The sequence below is a fragment of the Hirundo rustica genome, chromosome 2 (assembly GCF_015227805.2).
Source record: "Hirundo rustica isolate bHirRus1 chromosome 2, bHirRus1.pri.v3, whole genome shotgun sequence".
Lineage (NCBI taxonomy): Eukaryota > Metazoa > Chordata > Aves > Passeriformes > Hirundinidae > Hirundo > Hirundo rustica.
Window position 1 is genome coordinate 44,155,867 of NC_053451.1, and position 22,459 is coordinate 44,178,325.

The following is a 22,459-nucleotide window of genomic DNA, read 5'->3' on the forward strand; positions in this document are numbered from 1 at the left end:
CACTGGTGTGCTTGTGCCAGAGCGATGCTAGAACAGGGCAGATCTCAGCAGCGTGCTGCCAGTGAAGGGCAAAGCAGCTCTGTCAATCCTGACAGGATCAACTGGGTCACTCATGTACACAAAAATTTTTGAACCGATTTGAAAACCTCATAAGCATGAAGGTATTAGCTTATGTAAGTATTTGCCAGTTACGGTCCTAGGTCAGGAAGAAAAGGCAGAAAGCCTGAGGACACAACTCAGGAAACTGAAGACTCGGGAAAATAGACTCAGAAAATGTCCTCTCTCTTTGGTAGCTTTGTTCTGATTCATCACTTTGTATTTTAGTACTTCATGTAAAAAAATTATGGCCATTTTGCACATTTATTTGGTGAAGAATTCTTTTTATGACTTTTTACTTGTTTGCTACAATTTTTTTCTTTTGTCATATAGTTTCTCACCAGCTTTCTTTTCTGTTCAGGTCTAGTTCTTTCCACCTTTCTGAAGAGGATTTGTCCCCTCCTCTTTTTATCAGAGACTTTTTATCATTTACTTTCTTCATAGTTGGAATCTCTCAAAGTTCATCAATATCGTCGTGTGGTCGAATGCTTAGGAGCACATACTGCTATCCAACTGCAATCTTTCCTGAGATATATAAAGAAGAATAATTTCTTCTCTTGCCTTATAAATGATCCCCTACAGTACAATAAGCTGAAAGAATTTGTCTTCTGCAGGAGAAATCACAGTACATACTCATACTTAGCATGTTTAATTTTTTATCTACTATCAACTCCAAAATTAATAAGTTATTAGTAATTTTGGAACTCCCAAAACCCTCTGGGACTTTTTCCTTAAGATATAAGCATCTGCCTCATTAATGCCTTTATAATTTATTCATCACTCTTTAATGTTCTGTTAAATTCCTCTCTATTTTCAAAGTTAGAATTAAATATGTGTATGAACCATGTTCATTTCTGACTGAGTAGAGGCCCTCCAGGAACTGATGAATTCAACATTTAGCTGATGAATGACAGTCAGTCCCTTGCAGCAAGCTCAGTTAGAAGTTAGATTATGAATTTTGGAGGGGGCAATTTTCGGCTGTGTTTCTTTATTGTGATTTTTCATCACTGATGTCAAAGGATGTTGTACATCTGGTGTCAGTGAACTAATATCAGGAAAGCATGTTATCTTTTAGCTTCAGTAATGAACTTTATTCATGGTATTGCAGGAGATGCAGTAGGACTCATGATGTTTGGAATCATTAAATCTGCTGCAGCTGGTAATAGAACAGATGTTATTGTTCAACCAAAACTTCTCAGGCTGGATAGGGAACATCCACTGACTCTCCAGGTCCTCTGTTAAGACAAAGGTAAGAAGACACCATAAATAATTAAGGGCTAAAATCCACCCAACCAATAAAGTCTTAGATTGTTCTGATTTTATCAGGAAGTACTCCTGCGTGCAGGCTGGAAGCAAACCCTCAACTACTGCATGCTAAAGTCAGTGCCTCTGCCTGCCAAGGATGGGGGAACAGCAGCAGAAATGCTGTAGAAACTGAAAGCCTCTGACTTCTGCATGTCACAGCAGCTTGGACTTCACAGGGACCAGTTAATCCCCATTTTGCCATTACGTCTAGAGACCACATTCAGTATCACCTCCAGTGGTGAGGAGATATTGAGAAAGATGAGCTAGGGAGAGCTGACACAACATCAGGGGCTGTCAGCACATGCTGCTGAGGAGCAGTGGCAGGTTGCAGTTCCCCTGGGGAGCAAGTTTCCTCTCTGGAGACAAGAGCTTGCTGCCCTGCAGTGAGAGGGGACTGTAGAGATGAGAGGTCTGCCATCTCCAGGGATGTAATTTCTGAAGTGCTGAGAGAAAGCAATTGCTAACAATTTTCTGGAGAAACAGCATGTGAGTTATTGATTGATTCTTACTGTCAGGTAATCTGAGCACAAACTTTCTGTGAGGAAAGGCCAAAGTGTCAAATACACATTTCATCATTTTCAAGAACATCTGCATCAAACTGATGACAGGCAGAACTAGAGTCCCCTCACTCCATGTAATATATGCTTCCAAAGTTCAATAGCATTGTCATATAATTCAAGGGTTTGCTTCAATCACTATTCATAACTTCTGTTAGCACTGGAGTTGGGAAAATAATGAAAATATTATTCATAGAATGTATTAGTCCCCAAATGCCATGAATCTCATTGAATAGATTATTTGACTGTTATTACCTCTCTTCCCCCTTACTCCTCCTCCCTTTCCCCAGGGATTTTCAGATGACTACCCATAAGGAGGAGCAAGTGCAGATGCAGGTGTTGACCCATGCTTGAGATGCTGCAGCTGTCCAGTACGACCCAGGTGCACTAATGGTGAACATCCAACACACAGTGTGCATGGCTCCTTCATTTAATTTTATGTGTGGGACCCGGAAAGATATTTCTGCACAGGAGTTCAAAATGACACTAGATAGGCACAGACAACTCAATCTCACCCTGAATATTTAAACAAATAGGGTTCCTTCAGAGGTAGATTGTGTCCGGGGGATGGAGTGGCAGCAGCAGCTTCTGCTTGGTGTCTGCAGCTAAACTGTGCTCCTGTTGCTTCTCTGAAGGTGTCATGCAGGAGAGGGGCAGTGCTTTTCCAAATTTGTTGTGGCAGTACTGAAAGCTATGCTCTCTTATAAATGGTATCGATTAATATAATTTTATAAGCTCAAGGCTTAAAATCTGGGCTATTTGCAGGTATTTACATTAAAGCTGCACTCTTCATCCCCTCTGATGAAGGAAGATTTAGAAGTCTGGACTCTGCAGCCCCTTGTGGAAGTGTCTATGGCCTTCACGTGTTTGCAACCAGGAAGAGACATGTGAGAGTGAATGCTCTGTCTGTGCTTGCTGACGGCTGGGAAAAGACCTGAGAGCCAGGTGCACTTTATGGGGTAGAGTATGGGGTCTGATCAAGGGGGCCCTGACCTGAAACTACCAGTACCAACCTGCCCCAGGGCAGCTCTGTGGTCAGGTCCCAGCGCTGCTCCTCTCCTTCACCTAGGCACTCTAGGTGTCAGGAGGTTTGGGTAGATGTTTCTTCACAGCATCTTGTACAAGGTGACATATACGGACAGTCGCACCAAGTTCTGCTCCCTCTCATGGCTCAAAAGTGAGGGAAGACAGCAGGGAAAGCCTCGAGCTTATAAAAATATCTTAATAGATACCATTTATAGCTATAGTGCTCTCAGCCTGAGGACTCAGGAACCTACAGGAAGAATGGGAAACCATGTTCCTCACCTCCCTTTTAGATGACTGCTCACATCATGGTGATCCCTGCAGCTGCCTGTAGTAGATGCACAGGATGAACCTCATCAGCTCACCAGTGAACTCTTCAGTCGTGTCCTGTCTGCACAGGGTAGAGTTTGGTGAAATGCATCTTTCAGGCACAGCTTGGGCAGAAATGCTCATCACATTCACTAATTTCAGCCAAAGAAATGAGACAACTTGGCAATGCCTTTAGTGGTGAATGCCTGCAAAGGAGGCTGTAAGCACAACCCCTGGAATAGCACCTATCTTTTTACCTCAGCACACTCTGGTTTACTACATGCTCTGACTAAAACCTACCATGAAGCAAATTTCAGCACCTTGTGGGTGCCTTTTCCTTCATGACAAGGGATTTAGGTTCACCATGGTTGCAAAGCAGACTAGAGGGCTGCAAATGGGTTCAATAAGGAGTTTAAAACCCCCTGGTTGACCTGAATGGACCACATCTAATCATGGGTGTGAATGCAAAGCATCTTCTCAATCCCATCTTCCGTCACAGGAGGAGGAGCAGAGTCCGCATGAACCAGTGGGGCTGCAAAGGTCAGTATTTGTCTTGTAGAGCTCAGCACAAGGCACAGAGTGAAAGAAACATTTCCCCCAGCATGCCTATGCTCCTGTAGTATAAATTAAGATTGTTGTAGGCTGTGAGTTTGACACATAAATTTCTGCATGCATGCCAGACCTGCAAGGCCCAGACCATGGTCCTCCAGGGCATCCCCCAGAGAAGCTCCTAGGACAGAGCTGCAGGCATGTGCTGGTTCCATCCATTCCTGGCAAGACATGATGGCTCTCTCCCTCTTGCAGCCTCACCCCAAGTTGTGAAACATCCTCCCAGCCTGGGACCTGCCTTCGTGCTGCTTGAGGATTGCCTGTGGCTCGAGGAGCTCAGCTTTGCTGCTCCTGCCTCATCCTTGAGAGCTGAGGCAGCACCATGGCAGCCTGTACTCTTACTTTTCCTGTAAGAGCTGCTATGTCCTCTGTCACAGGGGGAAAATGCTTAGCTCAAGGGGTTTTAAGCAAATCAGGATCAAAGCAATTTTGAGATTATTTTTAATGGCATATAATTAACTGGCAATCAGTGAACTGCACATGCAGGATCAATATCAGTAATATGACAGGGAAACCACAGCACTAAATGGCTATGAAATATTAATAGCCACCTACAAAATTCATAATAGACTTTATATCTAATCCCCCAGAGCTCTAATCCTACAATGTGCACAGCTTTGTGCTTCCACCTCCTCACAGGTCACATGGGCCACCAGCACCCCACCCCTCTCCTAGGAATGAGGATTCCTCTCCTCTCACATCCCTCCTGTGACAAGTGGATGCTGTCCAAGCCCACACCAGTGACAAAGACCCACCCTGAGCTCAGGCATTTCCACCACACTACATATCTCCACTACAGCATCCACACTGTCTCCCCACCAGAACAGGACAGGATAGACTGCTTCTAGTTGGAAGGGACCTACAATGATCACCCAGTCCAACTGCCTGACCACTTCAGGGCTGACCAAAAGTTAAACCATGTTATTAAGGGCATTATCCAAATGCCTCTTAAACACTGACAGGTTTGGAGCACTCACCACCTCTCCAGGAAGACTTCTCCAGTGTTTGACCACCCACCTGGTGAAGACATATTTCCTAGTGTTCAGTATGAAGTTCTTCTGGTGCAGCTTTGAACCATTCCCAAACACCCCACTACTGAATACCACCTCGGCACCTCCCTCTCCAAGTCCCCTCCTCAAGAAGCTGTGGAGAGCAATGATTCTGCCTCTCAGAGCCTTTTTCTCCAGCTAGACAAGCCCCAAGTCCTGAGCTGCTCCTCACAGGCCATTCCTTGCAGCCCTTTCACCTGCTCTGTTGCCCTCCTTTAGATGTGCTCAGGTGCTTTCACATCCTTATTAAATTGTGGGCATGGAACTGCACGTGGTCCTTGAGGTGAGGCTGCACCAGTGGGGACAATCCCAACTTCTGCCTGGCTGGACATGGACTCACTGCTGACTCACACTGAGCTGCTGCCCACCAGCACCCAAGGGCCCCTCTCCAAAGGGCTCTCCAGCCATTCCTCTCCCAGTTTATTCATATTTCTGGCACTACTCTGTCCAAGGTGAAGGAAACAGCAATTGGACTTGTTAAATTTCATCCCATTAATCTTAACCCAATGTTCCAATCTATCTAGATCCCTCTGCGGGGCCTCCTGTCCCTCAAGAGAGTCAGCAGCTACTCCCAGTTTGGTATTATCAGCAAGCTTGCTAATGGTGTATTCACCTCCTGCATCCAGATCATTCACAAATATATTGAACAGAACTCTCTCTAAAAGTGAGCCCTGAAGGAGCAACGCTGGTGACCCATGGCCAGCCAGGGGTGTTCCCATTCACCAGAACACCTTGAGCTCTGCCCTTCAGCCAGTTCTTCACCCAGCACGCCATGAACCCACTCACCCCACAGCTGGGCAGCTTGTCCAGAAGCGTGCTGTGGTGGACAGTATCAAAAGCTATACTAAAATCCAGAAAAACTGCATCCACTGCCTTCCCTTCATCCACCAGGCTTCTCTGTCTCCTTTTTTCCCGCCATCCCTCCTCACTGGCATTGGGACCTACCTTGCTTCTCTGCCTTTTCGTCATACCCAACCTGACCAAGCTGTTTTTGTCCACAGCCATGTTGTGCCATCCTTTCCATGTCTTTAGACCCTGGTCCTGTTTCTTCTTTTCCTTTTTGGGGAAGAATTCAGTCATATCTATATACAAGTCTCCCGGGCAGGACTGAGCTAAATATGTCATACCCCTGGAAGTCATCCAAAAATGCTTTCCCTTTCCAGATTTACAGGCTTCCAGATTTAACAGAAAACAAGGTAATTTTCTGTCCATTTTTGCCCAAATCATCCTCTTTGAAGTCGTAGAAGATATGGGAAATGCTCTTGAAAAAATTCTCTATCACAGTCAGAGACCAGAGACACAGGGCCAGAAAAGCAACATCAAGATTTGGCAAGCTCAGTCAGTTCCTGTGTTTTCTCTTCTGTTGGACTCTCAAAGGGAGGACTTTTAACTCCCATTCTTTCAGACCAGGCTGATTTTCAGCAGGTTTTTTGTAGTGTATGTGTATGTTGTGTGATATCTGTTGCATGTAGTATGTATGTTTGCTTTCCTGTAATGACTGCTGTAAATGTAGTGTTCAAGAAACAGGATTACCATTCAGTCATATACTACTAGGCATTTGACTGCAGAGAAACACAGTCTGCATTTCTCATTAATACTTTCTAGTGTGTTTTCTTAGTCTTATTCCCAACCATGTGCCTTAGTATACTTTTTTTTTTTAATTTTTTTTTCAAGCAAATTCCCAAATGCAAATGATTAGGATGAAATTGAATTACACAGCAACAGTAAGCTGAAGATAAGAACAGTCATTTATAAGAGATGAGGATTATTTTTTTTAAGTGGTATGCAGTGAATGGCCAATTCTTAATTAACAGCATTAGGAGAAAATGCTGAGTATTGCCATATGGCTTGATTTGTATTAATGGGTCATGGAATGGCCTTTCTGTAGGTCACTACACCAAAAGGTGTTTACTTCACAGCCAACTGCTCTTCCCCCAGTTTCAAGTCAAGCAGAAGAGAATCCAAGAGACAGGTTTTGAGCTTATTCTATTTTTGGATGGTGTTGTACAGTTTGACACATTCTATATTTAAAGGGGATGGCTATCTCCTATTTGTGTAAGTGAACACGGTGTGATGTATGTGGCTTCCTGCAGCAGATGTGTGATGAAAACCCACGAGCATTGTCACTGACTAGGCAGGCAGCACTGGAAATGGCTGCTGCTGCCTTTTCTTTTCAGCTGCACTGGGTAAGATTTTTGGAGCATGTTCACACTGCAACTGAGACATCTACCTACCTTCCCCTCCCTTTTCATGTCCACCTTATCTGAAAGACCTCCAGCCCTTATCCCTGTCCTGCTCCTGGAAAACATTCATTATCTATGGATAGTTTGGAAGCAGCATAGCAGATGGTGAGTAGCATAGTTGTCATGGGTGCCCCAAAGGTGGTGAAGGTGCTGTGGTTCCAGAGACACAGAATTGTTTAGGTTGAAAAAGACCTTCAAAATTATTGAGTCCAACCATTAACCCAGCACTGCCAAGTCCACCACAAAACCAAGTCCCCAAGTGCCACATCTATGTGTCTTTTAAATACCTCCAGGGGTGGTTACTCAACCACTTTCCTGGGCAGCCTGTTTCGAAGCCTCACAACCCTTTCCACGAAAAATTTTTCCCTTGTATGTAAACTAAACCTCCCCTGGTGCAATTTGAGGCATTCCCCTTCTCCTGTCACTTGTAGCCTGAGAGAAAATCCTGATCCCCACCTGGCTGCACCCTCCTTTCAGGCAGCTGTAGAGAGCAGTGAGGTTCCCCCCGAGCCTCCTTTTCTCCAGGCTGAACACCCCCAGCTCCCTCAGCTGCTCCTCACAGCACTTGTGCTCCAGACCCTTCCCCAGCTCCGCTGCCCTTCTCTGGACACGCTCCAGCCCCTCAATGTCTTTCTTGCAGTGAGGGGCCCAGACCTGAACACAGGATTTGAGGTGTGGCCTCAGCAGTGCCCAGGGCAGGGGGACGGTCACTGCCCTGCTCCTGCTGGCCGCACCACGGCTGATCCAGGCCAGGATGCCATCGGCCTTCTTGGCCACCTGGGCACAGCTGGATCATCTTCAGCTGCTGCTCACCAGCACCCCCAGGTCCTTTTCCAGCAGGCAGCTTCCCAGGCACTGCCCCCAGCCTGTAGTGCTGCCTGGGGTTGTTGTGACCCAGCACTTGTCCTTGCTGAACCTCATACAATTGGCCCTGGCCCTTTGATCCAGCCTGTCCAGATCTCTCTGCAGGGTATTCCTGCCCTCCAGCAGATCAACACACCTGCCAAACGTGGTGTCATTTACGAGTGTGCTGGGTGTGCACTTGGTCTCCTCATCTAGATCATTCGTACAGGTATAAAAGCTCACACACACCACCCTCCTGCCCCAGAGCCTAGGCCCCTTTACCTCCTTCTCCTCTTCCTTTATAAAGATCTTCTTCAGCTGTGAGGATAGTCTGAGTGCCATTCCTTTCCTGAACGGAACCCCATTATTTCATGCAGTCAGAGACAGCTCAGGCAAGAAAGAGAGTTTCAGTTATTATTCATTTTTCCTTTCTTCCACTGCAGCAGGAAAATCCTATCAAAAGAAAGTTGATTATTTAAATGCCTCCTTCATTTGAATTGCTCATTCAGAGCTGTTTCTTACACCTCAGTCACCCTGAGGCTTTTCCTGCTTTAAGCAAACCTGTCATGGTTTTATATTATTTACCAAATAATGCTGCTGCTGACTATGAATTTATTAAAGAGGTACTGAAGACAAAGCAGCCTCTGTATTACAATACAGTTTTAGTCTGTACTGACTTGAAAATGTATTGTGCTGAAGATAATCACATGGAGGGCAATTATAGAAACTGAAGAGGATCAAACAGAGTAATAGGGACATAAAAGGAAACCTGCATTCTCTATACACTACTCCCCATGCATATGAAATTTTATCCCTTTTATCTTATTTTTAAAGACATTTCAAATTACACAGTAATTACAAATTCAAAAGGATTTTTTCACACAAAATTATCGCATCTTAGCCACTCTCCTGAGTAACATTGGAGCTGCTTCCCAAGGCTTGCAAGTTAAGTTATCCATCTCTGCAAACACAGGACAAGTTTGTACAGGATATGGTATAGTTCTTTCTGGACTCAGGCCTTGATCCTGAGACTTCTGCATGGATCAGAAGAGATGATCAGTGTGGCTTCTGGTTCTCTTTTCTATGACAAGATATAAAAGGTATCTTGGCAGAAAATTGATTGATCTGAATATTACTAAAGTATTGCAATTTAAATCACTAGTCAACTGACTGAGAGTGCAGCAAAGTGTCAGAACAATTACCTGAGTTAGTTATCACTTACAGCTGCCCCAGAAGGTTTGTCCTACTACCTAGGATGGAAAATCTGTGCTAGAGATTATGGTGTGACTTTGGGAGATACAAAAAGGTGGATTGGTGCCCAAGGAATGTATGTAGTGGCAGCTGCGAAGACACGGCATGAGGAAAGGTGATTAATGGGCACAGGAAGAGCCTTCAGTTTAGATCTGAATCAACTCTGTTTAAAATCTGTAGGCAAGCAGGGAAGCCTATGGAGCACACAGAACTGGATTACCTTGGAGAGCTTGAATATGGAGACTTCCATGTCTATGTCGTATTGGAATTTGGTACAACAGGATGATCAGAGCAGAGAGGCAATCACAGATATAATTTCACTGCCTCTTCAAGGAATACTCCATGGCAAAAATCACCTTGAAATGAGAGTTTTCCATTTGCACCATTGGGTCAAAGCCTATTTATCTTGTGCACTGAGAGCCAGTGAAAGGGAGCAGGGCTGCCCATGTGCCCTGACCAGGGGAAGCTCATACATGCAAGAGGTGCCAGTGGAGAGGGGAAGGTGGTAACTGAGGTTTAAGAGTCCCTAAGCCATCCTACTAAAATCATCCCTGCGTACTGCATTTGTAGTTAAATTCTTCCAAGCTCTTCTGGAAAATGCTGCTATATATTTTCTTTGCAGCTCCTAGCAGACTACTATTCTGTTTGTGTGAGGATTTACAAGAAGTATTTTCTCACTTATGCTGCTGTTCAACACAATATTTACTGATTAAAAGTCATCATAACAAAATGACAGCCTTGCACCTTGCAACTTTTACCTTGCTCTTTTGTCAGCAAGGTCAATGCATAACTAGAGCCTCTTCAAGTTCACATCAAGTCTTGAGGCACTTCCATGGTCTCTGAGGTGCCCAAAAAGTTGAATTTGGTCCTTGGTTTGTTTTGGGGTTTTTGGGTTTTTTTGTTTTCTTTTTTTCCTTTATCATTCTCAATCAGACTTGAGATCAGTTTGAGTGTTATATTCCATGAAACTGAAATGCCAAGAAGTTTCTCTTCAGGATGTCTCTCCCTCTGTCTATTTCTGGAAGCACATTTACGTGTCATATGTGCCTATTTATAGACATCATTGTTAACAGAAAATAATTTTCCAGGAGAGAGGAGCCATTGTTTATTATACCTGTGTAGCATGTAACATAGACAAATTAATCACCTAAAGAAGCAAAAATTTGAATGCCGTGTTTACATCGATTTCACAATTGTGCATCTCTGATCCATTTTGAATGATGTTTTTGTACTTTGGATCACATGAAAAATGGATGTCCTTTATATCTGCTCTGATAAAGGACAGTGTCTCTTGAAAGGTCACTGGGGATTATACAGAGAATGATCATATGCCCACAGTAAACAGTGTAATCAATGCAGGATGAAGAGCCTTCCCTGTGTTCAACCCCTGTGAAGGAGAGGTCCCACCAGCTGCTGTGGCCCACAGCAAGCAACGCTTTGCAAGCAATAGAGATAGCTTCTGTCTGGCTGATGAAACCACCTCTTTCACACTTCCCTGAAATGAACTGCGTGAAAGAAAAAGATACAAGATAAAGAGAAAGCCAAACTTTCAATTTTCATTTGTGTTCTACTGATTTATGTCACTGTGTTTCTAATATTTCTTCCATTGCTAGGAACCGACTCTAACTGCTTGGCTAGTTCTTGGGAGTAATGATCAAACCAGCAGATGTGCTTGTACAAGAGACAGATTTGGTGCCTTTATTCACTGAAAATGTCTGTATTGGTCTGGATATACACTCCTATATACTGGACAGAACTGAGTTTGAACACATAAAATTCATGTGTTATATTGATACCACCAGCCATTAATTAGGAAGATATTTTTCTGTTTAAAGAGGGGGATCAGAAACATGTCAAAAGCTTTTGCAAGCTTATGCTCTTTATGCAGGGTCTTATTCAATGTGATTTAATTTACAGGGTCTCTGGTTTCCTTCATCATCACCAACTATTTATATTCATGCTGTAAAGAACAAATTAGAAAATGCATCTTTTGTCACAGAATTCTTGGCAGTGGGCAGGCAACCGCACACCAAGAATCCTTTCTGACAGTCTGATATTGCCATTTCACTCTGCCATGAGTTGCCTCCTAATTTATATGTAGTTCATTTGCTTGAGACAGAGCCTTTTGTTTTTATACAGTACCTAACAAAATGAGGTGATGGTCACACTGAAGACAAAGGCACTATACCATGCTTTGACTGAAGAAAGGGGAAAGAAAATTAATTGGTACTGCTTTGCTGGGATTGCATCTGTCTGACTTCCCAATGACTCACTTCATTAGGAAGTGAGACTCTGTGCATACATACACACTTGGATTACTAGAGGATGGGTTAGCAGCCAGGTACGTACTAAAGATTCCTCCTGGCTCTGGATCATAGCAACTGAGCCTGATTTATTATCACTAAGCCAGATGCCAAGAGATGATTCTGATATACTGCAAGCTGGAGACATGCAGAGGAGTGAAAAAATAGTATAATTCTTCTCAAGACATGTTGTGCATGCATGTATTTGTCGGTTGCCTTCATGCATTCTGGTTGCAGAAAGGTATCTCTATTAACATAAAATATTCAGGGTAGAATTGGACACTTAAAAGATTACTTTAAATGTGTTTTAAAAGAAAGCAGCAGAGAATCAGTAGGGAAAGCATTTCATTTTTTCCCTCTCTCCCTCCCTGTATGACAGAAGTGTGATCTGTGGGCAGCTGTTATACCTCAAGGAAAAGCTTTTCCAGGATCAGTTAGTTGGCCAGTGGTCGACCATTGTCACTGGTAATGCTGTTGGCAGGGGACAGTGACTGACCACTGTCTTCAGCCTTTCCTGGTTGTCATGCTTATCTGGCGAGGCTCTTGGACCTCAGCTCTTTGGAAAACAAGAGTCCTCACCTAACCCAGAGCATACATTAACTCTCCAACTGATGTGTGTCTTCTGTGTTGTCGCTTATTCTCTGTTCTCTGTCCTAATGCTAAGAAAGAAATGCTGTGATCAAACGCCTGAGACAGTGCAAAAGTAAGCTGGAAAACAGTCATAAAATAGCAGAAATTTCTCTTTTTCTCTATCACTTTGTCCTGAAGTCAATGCAGGGTGTTCACAACAACATCCTTCCATTTGTGATGTCTGACACTGCCATTAATCACAGCTAAAAAAAAAAACAAACAAAAAAAACCAAACAAAACAAAACCACAAACCCACAACTACAAACAAATAAAACCCAACCCAAAACACAAAGATCCACAGGGATTTTCTCCTGTGATTTCTAAAGCCTTGCCAACACGCTGTGCAGTTCTGCCATCTGCACTGTAGATTGTGTCTATGTGTGTCACGGTGCCAATGACAGGGCAAATGTACATTATCAGTGGTGCCACTGAAAAAGGAGGAATTAGTGCACACCTGCAGCACATTCTGAGTTAGGCAAGTAAAACCCTGAACACAAGAAAATGGTGGTGAAAATGTTCATCAGTTACTTTGTGGAAATGTGACTTACATGCCAAATTCATCTGGTGACTAGCATCACCCTTCCTCTCAAGAAGGAAGGCTTCAGAGTATTTTTCAGATTTGATTAATAATTTATTTAGTATTTTTCAGATTTGATTAATAATTTATTTAGCATCTGGAAGTCACAGCAAAACAGCTCCTATGGAAAGGGAGGGTGTAAATTGTCTGCCTCTGCCAGGCACTACTTGGTTATTATTCACAGCTAGAATACTATTTGTAGAATATTTGTGTATTTAATATTTTAAAGAGCAGCTCTGGCACCTGGGTTGACTTCAGCCTGATTCTCAAGGCTGTGCCTATACTACAGATATTGTCATCTGAAAGACATGCTCTCATTGCCAACTGAACCAGCCAGAAGAGGATTTTAATATGTGAGGAAGCAGACACTAGAGTAAGGGGAGATTATTGTGAGCTTAGGGTATTTTGAGTGAAGGATGTCATCCATGGAAGACAAGGGGAACCTTTCCAAGCTGAGTTGCAGTGCACAGTCTGCCTACTGTAAACAGGGCATTGCTGGAGCTCAGGCCAGAGTACATTAAATGGAAGAAAGTTGCTTATAGATTTTACAGCTGCACCTGTGATATATTTCTGTCTTTCTGCATTTATCACTCAGCAATGACCTCAACCAGGTTATGACAGCTCCTCTGATTGTCTTCTAGGAATTCACCTGATAGTATAACACAGTTTTTTAACCTACTTACAGTGCCATGCTACTTACTTGCTGTATGCTATCTGCAGTATTTCTGCTCACAGTTGTAATTCTGTTTACCATCTGTGGGAGACCAAAGTGTTAATGGTTAATGACTCAAGCAATGGGCCACATGGGAGGCAGCAGGTGCTTTGCTGAGGCCAGGTTTGCACCTCCCTGAAACTGAAACCCAAGGGGAGGAGGAGAGTTTTTTAGTGTGGTCCAAGAGCTGTCTTCTGAATACTGCAGAGGAGGGGGAACAGCCACCACCAGAGGATACAAGCTGGGTTTTGAACCAGATAAGGGAAGAGGCCGGGAAGAAACATATCCGACGGGAGGCTGGATCGTGCTTTTGGTCACGCAAATGACACAAAATTACAATTACACAACTGACTCAGTTCTAAAACATCCCCCTGTGCCCCTGGGAAGGTATTGGGACATTCACATGCAGGCCTGATAGTGTTCATCCCTTCTGATGGAACATAACTGGCTCAACTACACTGACGTGAGAGTCAGCTGTCATGCCTTACAAAGTGTCATAAACCATCAAAGGTCCTCAAAATGTCCCCAGACTCATTTCTGAGGTCTTCCACCAGACAACTGAGCATGACCTACAGCATTGCAACAGTGTTAAACTGTCCACCCACCCTCTCCAGGAGAGGTACCTTATTATCCTCACCTCACCTGAACATACATTAACCCATCAAACTTTGTGCTTCCCAGGCTTCCCCCTCTCCCAACAGATCAAGACCAGGACCAGCACCTCAACCAAAGGATATTGAAATTGCAACAATCTAGTCTCATCACTGGATCTGCAGGTGGTGATATCCTTCTACACTTATCTCTCCTTTCTCTTTCTTTGTTTTCATTATGTATGTTCTTAAGCGATAACTTTATTCTCATATATTGCTATATTAGTATAGCTAATAACCAAAACGGCTACATGCCTCCTTTCCATTGCAACCAAATTGTTCTAAAATAAACCCTACACACATACATATATATTTCTAAGCACCAATCATTCAGTGTTGTTTGACTCTGATCTGCCCCAAGGAGGAACCTGAGTTACCCTCTCTTTTGGGGACAGGTGGTAACACCAAACACAGATAACTATGAGCTGCTAGAAGGTCTTATTTTCTTATCAAGAGGTTTTTAATACAAGAGGACATTTAATCAACTGAACAGGGAAGGAAAACCACTAAATGCTGAGTCATACTCAAGCTGCTATAATTTTTTCCCCTTTTTAAGAGATTGAAGTTGCTGTAGCTAAAAAGCTTTAGCTGCTGTGCTCATTCTTGGCATTCAGAACCACAACGTTCAGAGGGCCCAAGTCTTTATGCCTAAATCTACAACTTGACCTACAACAGTAGCAGGAACCAAACATTCTCTTCTGTTTATTTGACCTTGTCATGTGCATTATACCCTCATTACTGTTGTTAATCACTCTCAGGGGATAGCATCCACTGTGTCTAACCCAGACCAGCTTTTGCCCAAGTTACATTCTGCACATATGCAGTCCAAGAAGACCAATTTGGCTTGGGGTGGGGGGTAGGATGGAGGACTAGATGACCTCCCAAATCCCCTGTGAAGATTAGATGTGCAAGGGTGGTGGCTGGGGACAGTGCTGATCTGAATAAGACACAGTCTCCAGACACAGCTGTGCTGTACCTTGCAGTGGCAATCTTCAGGATGGGAACCACAGATGCCTAAACAAGCATCTGGACCCTGGGCAGTACCCCAGAAACAAAGATGACAAAGGGGAGGAAGGAAGCAAACAGGAGGTGAGCAGTGAGTTTGTGGCAGAGTCAAGATTTACGGAGCAATCTGATTGCTTTTCCTCTACCCACCGTGCCGCTCCTGGCTGATTTGACAGCCGAAATGAAATTGCTGGTGAGAAAAGCAGTGCAAGCATGCACAATGTGCTGTGATTAGAAAGGGCACTGCTGGGGAGAGGAGCATCAGATCAGCCAAGCAGAAGTTTTCCGTGTATTCCCTCTGCCTTTTCTCCTGAGAGGGGCTTGCCTTTTATTCTCGGCTCCTTTGCTTTCAGTTCTGTTGTTGCAGCTTGCACCTCCTCTCTAAAACGTAAAATGTAGTCTCTTTCAGTGTGAGGGAGGCAAAGGGAGCTGATGTTCCTTCTGCTCCTAGGAGGATAAAAATGCCACAGCACTGATTCTGCATGGCAGGGAGGGAACAATCCAGCTCTCAATAGCCAAAAGAAGTAATGCAGTTACTGAAATTTTAGTTACCCCTGCAAGGGCACACATATTAAACAGTGTTGTGCACCCAGCAGTGTCTGGATAGTCAGAGGGGAAGACAGGTGGAATTTGTTCAGATTAACCCTAAAAAGCACTAAAAACTTTGAAAGACCATAACCCGTCTCTGCTCTGATAAGGTTCCAAACTCCTCGTTTTTGGGGGACAGGAGAGCAAGACCTTAGGAAAGAAGATCAGGATTTCTGTGTTTAACTCATTCAGCCTGGTGAAGGACGAGCTGTATTTGAAAGCAGACTTTCAGAAACTGCAACCACACCGGTGATTGTCTGTATATTAATCCCCAATAAATATTTTCAGGATGAGTGGCACAGTTCAGAAGTTCTGAAGAGGGACAACACCCTGTAAAGCACTAAGAAGCAAATAAGCAAGCAGATACAGCAGGAAATGCAATTACAGTAAAGACGGCTTTGAAATGAAGGGAGACCTTACAAGCCAGGGTTACTTTAGCCTGCAGTAAGGGAAGATTAATAATGAACATAGATTGCTCAAATGAATCATATCATAATGGATGCGCTGAATGTCTCGTGATGGATGGCTAGACAGAATTTAGTGCCATGAACACTAGTGATTGAACTGGCATACAAAACAGCTAGGAAGGAGGTTTCGGTCAGAGAAGGGCACAGGCAGCATCTGTCAGCAGGAGGGCAAAACTCACCTCCTGGAGAACAGCCATAGTCTCCAGCCTGTGATACGGGGGAGAAAAACCAGTGAAAAGAGAACAGTCAATGCTCGGACAAGGGCAGCCACGTCGGGCTGCACAGAGACTGATGGATGTGCTCAGGAGCAACCTCTATCACCTGGAGCTTCACTGTGGGTATTGCAGTTATATTGGATTAGGAGTTTGCTCAAAACTGCTTTTCTGCCCTGTGGTGTGCTCAACCCAAATAACATTTTGAATTTGCAGTTTGGGTAGAAGCCTGAGCATTCTGCACTGATTCACTGTAGACAGAGATAAGACTATTAATAGGCGCTTTGTATATAATGCTGTTTTTCTGATAGAGAGCAGTGGCTCTCCACTCCACTGGCTAAGGTAGCAAAGTTTGCTACCTGGCACCTGATAAATTCTATGTCTGTGTCCCTAGGGTATCTGCCACTAAGTAAATTCAGTGCAAGCTGTTAGAAGTTTGCTATGTGGTGAACGAATGTCATGTAGGGCTGGCTGGCTGGACCAGGGAAGCCACAGAGGTTCAGAAACTTCCCCCTCCCACCACGTGCCCCACCAGGGCCAGTTGGGCTCTTCTCTCATGTCCCTCTTCCCCAGGCCATGAAAAGTCTAGTTGGCCCACTGGGAAAAAAAGTCAGAATCTCTGAAACTGGTAAGTACTAAAAGAACAAGAAGGAAAAAAAGCAAACGTTTTCCTGCACTGATGATAGGAACAATCTGAAAAAATAAAAAAAACCAAAAAACCAAACAAACAAAAAATAAAATAACAACAGCCAAAAAAATCCCACCAAAACCAAACAAAGCAACAAAACAAACAAAAAAACCACAACCAACCAACCACAACAACAACAAAATCTCAACCCAACAAAAACTACCTGAAGCAACAACAACAAAACAAACAGAAAGAAAGTGGCTCTCATTACCCTCCTTGCTGGATAGAAGAAAAAGTAATTAAAAAAGCAGCAGGAGAATGGGGTGTGACACAAAAATTGCACTGCACAAAGCATGGTCCCTTAAAAAAGAGGGGGTTTTGCCAGATTTTGTCTATGTTTTTAAGTCCTACCCAGCAGAAGCTGGGTACAAACTCAAATAAGCTCCTAGACATGGCACCAGTGTTTCTGCTAGTGTGAAGAAATTGTCACATTCCCAGCTGTGCTATGACTGCCCTTCCCCTCCTGACTACAGCATAATCTGTTGGCCACTGTAACCATTGATAATGGGGAAAACGGCTTAAAAAGTGAGGAGAGTGTATCAGCAGTGTTTGGATGTCATTCCAGTAGCAACACTTAAAATGATGACAAACTGACAGAGTTGGACAACTCACCATGGGCCTCTTTTATCTTCTGATACCTGTGTCAGCACAGCACAGGGGCAAAGAAAAAAGGAAAGGAAAGGAAAGGAAAGGAAAGGAAAGGAAAGGAAAGGAAAGGAAAGGAAAGGAAAGGAAAGGAAAGGAAAGGAAAGGAAAGGAAAGGAAAGGAAAGGAAAGGAAAGGAAAGGAAAGGAAAGGAAAGGAAAGGAAAAGGAAAGGCTAAAGGAAAGGAAAGGAAAGGAAAGGAAAGGAAAAGGAAAGGAAAGGAAAGGAAAGGAAAGGAAAGGAAAGGAAAGGAAAGGAAAGGAAAGGAAAGGAAAGGAAAGGAAAGGAAAGGAAAGGAAAGGAAAGGAAAGGGCAACTACTGTACTAAAGACATAGGAACTGTCTGTTAAACAATATCATAAATACAGCAGTAAATAGCATGATTATTATCAACCCATTGCCCAAACATGTTCTATTACCATGATTCGCAAAGCAGTCACACAGAGAGAGAGGTTTTGCAGGGCAGAGAGGTTCCTCCGTGCCAGCTCAAAGCTGAGTCTGGGGTGGAGAGAGAGACCTCCTTGTTTATTTCTTACTTTTTATACATTTGTGGGTCTGGCCGAAGATTGGCTTCTTGGGGTTTTTCACCCTTCAGCCAAGTGGCTAGACCATCTGTCAGTTACAATTGTTTTCAGGTTAGAAATATGCAAACAAAGGACAGAGAATGAAAAACAAAGGATTTGTTTATGTTACATAAACTGGAAATGTATGACCAAAATCTCACTGTGGTCCTGTAATACTTGTGAATTAAACTCATCCCTTCAAATTAATTCTTTGTCTGATATAGCCTTCCCTTCAGGCACTGTCTCTTTGTCACGTGTGCTGTATCAAAGGTATGAAACAAAAGAGCAGCTGGAAATAAATGGAAAGTCTGATAACTTCACTCTGAAAAGCAACTCTACCAGACTACACATTCCTATATTCAGCAGATCTGCATCTATGTCAGTCAGATCCTCTCTCAAGTGATTAAAACAAGCTCTCACTCACAGAAGAGCTGACACAGCCCATAAAAATATTTACATAATGCAGAAGGAGAAGAATTTCTTCATTATGTTTCTGCTGTGATTAAGACTGTGATAGGAGCTGACCACTCAAATATTCTCCTCCATATAATCAAGGTCTGAGACTTGTTTATAATTAAGAGCACTTTTCATTTTATATGTGTCAGGGCTATGCAGCAGCACAGGAGCTGCTTTCCAGGTATCACTTCAGGTCATCATCTTTTCCACAGGAGCAAAAAGTCCATTTTCCTCAGTGGAAAAACAGCAGTGCTGGCAAGGACAAACATGCAGCAAATGGTTTCACACAGATCATAAGTCTTTATTTGTCTTCAGCTCTGCTTGGCAGAGCAAGTAGATTTCACATCTTTAAAAGCCCTTTGCTTCAGTTATCATTTATAACCCTGGATATATTTACAGGTTTCCTGATTTCTTCTGCGCACACTTTAAATGAATTTATTCCTGTGTTTCTTCCTTTCTTTCTTTTCACTCCTCCCCAAATCTTCCCCTTCAGCAAGATTGTCCTGAGGAGACACCCATTTGGAAGAGAAACCTTTGTCAGATTTCATGAGGATATTTTGAATATATACACAACCTCTGCAAGTATTAGTGTGTCCACCACATGTCCTATTTATTGGGGTTTTGATGCATAGACCTGGGCTTTCACATCTGCTTTTGGAAGCCTAATATGGACTCTGAATTTCAAACTTATAAATCATGTAAATATATCTCTTTGTAGATTTCACTGAGATCTGAAATAAAGTCCCAGAAGTATGGTGGAACGGAACGGAACGGAACGGAACAGAACAGAAAAGAATAGAATAGAATAGAATAGAATAGAATAGAATAGAATAGAATAGAATAGAATAGAATAGAATAGAATAGAATAGAATAGAATAGAATAGGTTGGAAAATACTTTTAGCATCATCTAGTCCAACATCAGCCCAGCCAAGTCCCACAAAACCCTGTCCCTCAGTGCCACATCTTAATGTCTTTCAAATACCTCAGGGATGATGACTCAACCACTTTCCTGGGCAGCCTGTTCCAATGTTTGGCACACCTTTCTGTGCAGAAATTTTCCCTATTATCCAGTCTAAACCTCCCCTGGTGCAGCTTGAGGCCATTTCCTCTTGTCCCTGTCACTTGTTGCCTAGGAGGAGAGCCTGACCCCCACCTGGCTGCACCCTCCTTTCAGGCACTTACAGAGAGCAGTGAGGTCCCCCCTGAGCCTCCTTTTCTCCAGGCTGAACACCCCCAGCTCCCTCAGCTGCTCCTCACAGCACTTGTGCTCCAGACCCTTCCCCAGCTCCGCTGCCCTTCTCTGGACACGCTCCAGCCCCTCAATGTCTTTCTTGCAGGGAGGGGCCCAGAACTGAACACAGGATTTGAGGTGTGGCCTCAGCAGTGCCCAGTGCAGGGGGACGGTCACTGCCCTGCTCCTGCTGGCCACACCACGGCTGACCCAGGCCAGGATGCTCAGCAGAGGTATAATAGGTAAGATTTAAGCTTGGTCTCATTGCTAGGTTTGAATTGTTTAATTGTAGCAGCAAAACACTGCAGCAGGGCCTCTGTGATCCTCCTAGCTATAAAAAAACCTAGATGATATCTATTAGTGTTGCTATAGAGCCAGAGTAGCATTTCAGGATTTAAAGAGATATGTGATATCACAGATATTTTCTGTCTGCCCTAGAAAGAGATAGGGACAATAGGGCACTCGAGCCCATTTCCAGGGATGGGAAGGTTTGGGGACAGAGGGCTCGGGAACATACTGATGCCTCTTTGCTGGCCCTGGGGTTTTACTACAACTATTTGGCAGGACCTAATAGTGAGGAAAGACGAAAACCCCAGGATTCAGGAGATGCGTTTCCCACCAAGAAAGGCTGAGAAGGGTTGCTGAACACATACACAAATCCTGCCTTTACAAAGTCCTGGCTATCTCGCAGTATCAGAAGAGAGACCCTATTCATCTGTGGCAGAGCTGCACACCAAGTAATTCCCTGGGAACTCTGTCCCTGTAAGCCCTTTGGGGTAGACAGAAGGGAAAGAAGAGATACAAGAGATGAGAAAGGTCACTGAGAGTGTGAAAACCAGTGCTTTTTTACACACAGGATTTGCATGTCCCAGAAACTGATAATGTCTAATGGGGCAACCAAAGGCTTCTCAGGGGACTGAAGCAGTCCTTGAACTTTTAATTTCCCATCACAGAGGTAGATTCTTTCAGCTCCACGGCAAACATAAATGTCCTTTTTCTCATATTGCAGTGAGTATTGCTGAATTACTTTATTTGGCTTTGTTGCTTTTACATTGTCAAGACTTTATTTCTGTTCGGCAGCACATGCTCTTCGCCTTGTTGCATGCTGTACTAATCAAGCTTTTATTATGTATTTTTAGATCCTCCCCACAGTGTGCAAAGATCTGCGAGACTCTTTTAGCTCAGAATATCAATAAAGCTTATTGCCAATATTCCTGGCAGAGGTACTGCATCTACTTACCCTGGTTGTCCCTTGGAAAAATTAAATTGTTGCAGTGTAAGTGCAAGGTTCAAGGTCCAGTGCATATGAAAATAGAATTGATTACTCCCAATGAACAGAGGCTTGCAGCTCTTAAGAACATTATACGATAAATGTGTTGGCACACGCTATGCATTTGGCATGCTAAGTAGTTTACTGAACTACTCTCTGCAGCATATTTTAATGAAATGCTGACAGTTTGGCATGTTATTGGATAACTGCATTCAGTGGCATTGGTCATAATTGGAAGGCATGCAAAATACTCTGTAAGGTGACAGCTCCTCCATGACTTTCTGCTCTATATTACTACACTCCTAGAATTTATCAGAGCCAGCAATTAGAAACCAATAATGAGCACATGGTTTCCCCCCGTTCACATCTAGAAATGTCTGCCTCTAAGCAGCCTCCCCGGCCCCCCCTCAAAAAAAAAATTCCCAAAGAACTCGGCTTTATCTTCTAAAAGGATGCCATTAGCATCCCATGTTAGACAAGGTGTGAGAAAAAACAAGTTACTGATGGAGGGGCTCTGCCTCTCCCTGACGTCCAGGGACATGTAGCCAAAGCGGTGGGGAGCCACAAAGGCCATTCCTGATTATTCCTGATTCCAGCAATCTCTGAGATGTGGACAACACTGGCACAGAACCTGGGACTGGCTCTACTGGTCCACTTATTTTCTGTCTCTCTCTCTTTTTTTTTTTTTTTTTTGTTTTTGTTTTTTTTTGTTTGTTTTTTTTTGTTTGTTTTTTTAAATTATTTTTTGTTTTTGTTTTTGTTTTATTTTTTGTTTTTCTTTTTTCTTTCTTTTTAAATTCTTTTTTCTTTTCTTTTTCTTTTCTTTTTTTCCTTTTTTTTCTTTTTTTTTTTCCCCTGTGCTTGAGGAGAGGGTTTACTTATGACAACCATATTAAAACAAACAAACAAACAAACAAACAAGCAACAAAAAAACTTTAATCACATGTGGGCTTCTTTTTTCAGCTGAAATAGTTTCACAGTGGAAGTAATCAAACTTTACAGAGAGTTTTTCCTATCTTATATCCTCATCTCCTCGTAACCCTACCATCACCTGAGGTTTCCTTCTAGAACAATGTTTTTCATTCATCCACTGCATCAAGACCGTAAACAAACCAACTGATAGCACCCCGCTCTCCCAGGAGGTCGAGTCCCTCTGCAAGCCCGCAGGGGCGGCCC

The 22,459-nt window shown here is 43.4% G+C and overlaps 1 long non-coding RNA gene across 1 annotated transcript; it reads right to left on the minus strand.

Moving 5' to 3' along the window:
- Positions 1 to 1,259: 1,259 nt before the first annotated feature.
- LOC120749269 (uncharacterized) lies at positions 1,260 to 18,265 on the minus strand. The gene is made up of 4 exons (XR_005699600.2): positions 18,182 to 18,265; positions 8,317 to 8,487; positions 3,264 to 3,372; positions 1,260 to 1,331 (listed from the first exon to the last, which is right to left on the minus strand). It is a non-coding gene; the product is annotated as an uncharacterized LOC120749269 (long non-coding RNA).
- Positions 18,266 to 22,459: the final 4,194 nt, after the last annotated feature.